The 4,948-nt window shown below is 32.3% G+C and overlaps 1 long non-coding RNA gene across 1 annotated transcript; it reads left to right on the plus strand.

The window, feature by feature from the left end:
- Positions 1–804: 804 nt before the first annotated feature.
- On the plus strand, positions 805–1,855 carry LOC149478729 (uncharacterized). Its single transcript, XR_016317339.1, has 3 exons — positions 805–1,340; positions 1,467–1,528; positions 1,603–1,855. It is a non-coding gene; the product is annotated as an uncharacterized LOC149478729 (long non-coding RNA).
- Positions 1,856–4,948: the final 3,093 nt, after the last annotated feature.

The following is a 4,948-nucleotide window of genomic DNA, read 5'->3' on the forward strand; positions in this document are numbered from 1 at the left end:
AAGTAGAGTTTGTAGACTTGCTTTTATTTTTTGACACATCTCCGATGTTTATGGGTCGATTTGGATTCTGTTTATTATTTCCAAAATCTTATGAGTTATTTTAACAGGTTAATTAATATTTTTACTATAAAATATCGACTACGAAAAAAAAGGCGGAATTGAAGTCATTTTTTCGGTAAAAAATTGGGTATTTATTTTTAAAAAACTATAAGTCCATAAATTATCCCAACTTTTTAAATATTATTTGTATACTACATAATAGCTAAAAATTCACAATATTATTAAATAGGCAAAGGTTTCAGGAAAATGGAAGAAAGAACAACATCATTTGTAAAACGCAACGCATTTCTATAATACAGGCTGTATATAGTTATAAGAATTTAGAGGCTAAATAAATTGCACTACTTTGAGGGGATTTATTTTACCGAAATACGTTAAATTTTTAGCGAGAGTACCCTTTCTTGTAATACTAATTAGATATTATTGTATTCAAAACAGGTTTTTGCATAAGCAGGGTGATGTAATCTGTAATGTAACAAAACCATTTGACAAAATTTGGTTTTGCTTAACGTTTTTCGTTTACTGTAACGTCATTGATGGTACCATTTTAGGGATAAAGATTAGTACTATTTATGCCTTGAATGTAGCTATGACGTCATTATGGTTTTGTGGTTGGCGAACATGTGGACAGTCGCGTAGAAAAATCTTTGAATGGAGCATTACTAAGCAGAATTGTAGTACTATGTGATGTCCTGTTTTTGTTTAAGGTGATGAATTAATTTTTCTAACATTTACGGCCCTTTTTAAACCTTCGTAATTTTTATATTATTAAAGTTGTCGTGATGAAAATTCTTGACAAGAAAGTTCAATAGTAACACAATACGTCTACCGTTTTAGAAACATGATTCCATGATATTTTCTCGATAGAAAAAAAATACAAAGTTCTCATTGTTATTTTTTTTTAATCTCTGGCATCTTCAAAATAACAAACGAAAAGTTACGACTTTTTGGATATTAACTATAAAATATACAACCTATACGTCTACCGTGTTAGAATTTTGAAATATGCGATGGTTTTGAAATAAACAAGAAATACTTGAAATTAGCGCCTGACCAGCCAATATAGCGAGAGCCGCCCTGTACCTTCCTACCCCGATCGCTGCACGAGTCATTCCCGCTACGGCCGTCACACGGGGAACTTGTGTCGCTTGCGCAATCGTAAAAAAGGGTGACAACACGATAAGACAAAATGAGACAAATGGGGACAATAAAGAAAATAAGAAGAAGAAACATAAAGGTTGGAGGAAAAATAATGCTTACAATTGGAACAAATTAATGAAGTAAGTTGGTTTTATTTTAAATTTGATGATAATTGTATTATAGACGATGTTTGATATGTACCCCTGTTTTAAGTACATAACGAATGTGTAAGATTTTTTCATTTATAGCATAAATAATCTTTTCAGAAATCCGGAATCCAGAAGGAAAATAAACCCACTGATTGTTCACAATGTGAACCCACTCCTTCGTAAGTACCTTTATTCAGTCAAAAATGTATGTTATCAACGCTCTACTGGTTTTATCGCATGATTCCATTTTTAGCAAAAAGCAACAAAGTGCAAAGAAATAAAAAATCATGGTGAACTTAGTGGAAGTATGGTGGACGTAATATGGAATTATGGAACAGGAGCTCGTTGGAGTAGTATTATATTTTAAAAAAATACGAAAAAATTTCAAGAATTTCTTAGTAGGTGGTAGATAAGTATGTTGTATAAAGAATTTGATGTTGATATTTATTTCATTTATACTTACTACACCTGTGCGGGAAATTGCTTAGTACTAAAACCGGTTTATATTCATATTTATATAGTAATGTGAGTTTTCATTTCGAAAAATTTTGTGTAAGTATATTAAATTGAGTTCCTGGGTGATCTGGAAACACAATTGGGCCCGGAGGATGGCGCTGCAGTCACTCCTCCTAATCACATGAACCGATTTGGATGAATATTTGTGTGCACATTTCATTGTTGTGGGATGATTGGTTGATTCGTTTTCACATTAGCTAATATTATGTATTTTTGTTGTTAGAAAGTAAACTTAATTTAATGTTTATAATACATTATTATTGGTATAAATAAGCCAGTGTTCGTCTCACATTGCTGTACCTGCCTACCTATCCTACCAGGGCTTAACTTTGTTCTGGCTATTTTATTTTGATTATTTGTAATGAATAATTACAATTATAATAGAGTGCAAAAAATAAATACATGCGTCAATATATTTTGTGTTTTTTTTTAAACAATTTTTTTATTTATAAAAATATCATTCCGACCGCGGCTTTGCCCGCGTGGAATTAGGTTATATCGTGAATCCTGTTTTATCCCACAGAAGTGTTCAGTTCGGATAAAAAGTATCCTATGTGTAAATCCAGGCAATTAGCTATATTTTATCAAAATTGGTAATGTAGTCTTGACGTGATTAAGTAACAACTAACAAAAAAATATACAAATTAACATCCAAAGTTTCGCATCAGTTTTACTGTATTAGCGATATCTTCCACTCTTGACTTTGACTGAGAAGAATTAGGGTTTATAACTTCTTTCAGAAATAGTACCTTTCATTTCTGGGCATGATGTAATATCTACGTCAGCATCAAATTCTATCTAAATCAATTCAGTAGTCCGCGTAATTAGGTACCATTTCATTTTTTCAGAGTAACAATATTTTTTGTTATTTTAAAGATTATTTATAACCTGTATTATTTTGTAATAAAGTAAACATTACGAAATAATAATAATTAATAATGTCTAAGTAGTTGTTAAAAAGAAGATAATTCTGTGTTTATAAGCAAGAAAATAAAACCAATAAATCAACAATTAAATATATATGTATAACAATATTATAACTGTATGACGACTCCATACATGTTTGTCCCGAGTCGGCCAGCGGCAGCGCGGCGAGTATGCAAGAATGACTTCGCGCACACCCGCGTTCGCGATAGCGAGCTATTAGACTCCGCCCGCCAAGCAGTGGATTTTTTTTTGTGTATCGTCTTAAGATGTGTTTCCTTGTTTGTTGGAGAATCATATGTTTTGGTCGGTTTAGTGACAAGGAAAAATAAGGTGGTTTTGTTAATGAAAATCGGTGTAAAATAATTTATATTCTTGCGTTTAAATAAATAAATAAATTTTATTTATTTCTTTCCAGTACATGTACGTTTAAGATTATAATATACGCTTAATTAGCTTTCTGATGCTCTTCTGTCGTACATATGACGTAGTCGCATGATGTCTGTTTTTATGATGGAGCGGGCAGCGGAACAGGTGGTTCGCCTGATGGTTAGTGATCATAATCGGCTATGCCCATGAACATTGAAAAATATGCTACTCTCTACGGGCTACGATGTAGCAGATTGCTGATGTAAGTACTCCAAATTTCTCACGATAAGAAATAAAAGTCTGCCAAAGTCTTTAATTTCAATCTCATTTCAAAAGTCTTTAATGCAAGAAAATACTATTCCCTCTCTATATTTTTCCGATTGGTGATATCAATAAGGAACAGATTATGTGAAATCACTACATAGTATAAAACAAAGTCGCTTTCCCTGTCCCTATGTCCCTATGTCCCTATGTCCCTTTGTACGCTTAAATCTTTGAAACTACGCAACGGATTTTGATGCGGTTTTTTTTAATAGATAGAGTGATTCAAGAGGAAGGTTTATATGTATAATAAGATCCATTAAGTAGTGGAGAAGTACTGTTATTTTTGAGGTTTCTAATGTGATGTCGTAAAAAATTACATTTATTCCGCTTACATTGCAAACGCAGGCTGAACCCTACGAGTTTTATCAAAATAATGTACTAAGTATTATACACATTGAAAAGGTCTACAGAAAAGTCCGCGATGGTATATGTCTATCTCTTATGGATAACCCACAATAACTTTTTTTTGTCATTTACTTTTTACGACAAATAATGGCTAATTTTCGAAGCGATTTTAACCAATACAGCATTAATCCTTAAGCAATTAAATACCATGGATACATTGTTCATTTAATATAGATCTATATGGCCCTTTACACCGCATGATTTAAGTGAATATTTTCGAAGATATTACAGATTTAAAAATTGCGGGACGTAGCGTTTGCGGCCGCCCGGCTATGTATTTTATACCCGTGCGAATTGCGATGCCGGAGCGGGCCGCTATATTTTTATACCTATACAACGTTCACAATTTTTCTGTAGTGTATTTAGTATCAGCATTGCACCCGTGCGAAGCCGGGGCGGGTCGCTAGTATTTTATAAAATATTTTTTTTTCTAGTCTCGAAGCACAGACTTTATCGTAGACTGTCTACTGAGCCACTGCTCTTGCTCATGGGAGTAATAATTTATGTGTGGAAAGTATACGATTAATAACTTTAAAAATAATAGTTTAAAAAAACTAAAAAACACGCTTTTTATAGAAAACCGAACTAAAAAATAGAAAATTTTATCAAATTAGTGTATTGTCATCGGTCCTCAATAAATCTACAAAGTTTGAACGAAATCTGGCCGTTTAAAGTGGGTCAAAATCGCGCCCAAAGAAGTCGGTTACAAACAAACATACAGGTGAAGCTAATGTAAAGCGTGTAAAAAGTTAAATTATTTATACCATTATAATGCTATATAATAGTGATAATAATAGCTAATGAATCGTCTAAGAACTATGCAATGAGGTCAACTAATGCACCGGACTAACATACTTAACATTATAACACTTTATTTCCGTATAAATTTTTACATACAATAGTTTTTAGCTTATTGCATTAATTACTAATTGTACTTTGATCTATACTTTTTTAATATGAGAATGTGATTTTTACCCGACTACGGCAAAGCAAAAGGAGGGTTATGATTTTGACAGGCTATGTATGTATGTATGTATGTATGTATATATGTATGTATGTAT

This window comes from Colias philodice, chromosome 21 (assembly GCF_061535455.1).
Source record: "Colias philodice isolate Cphi_HAF_F1 chromosome 21, ilColPhil1 Martin Lab GWU primary, whole genome shotgun sequence".
In the NCBI taxonomy this organism is placed as follows: domain Eukaryota; kingdom Metazoa; phylum Arthropoda; class Insecta; order Lepidoptera; family Pieridae; genus Colias; species Colias philodice.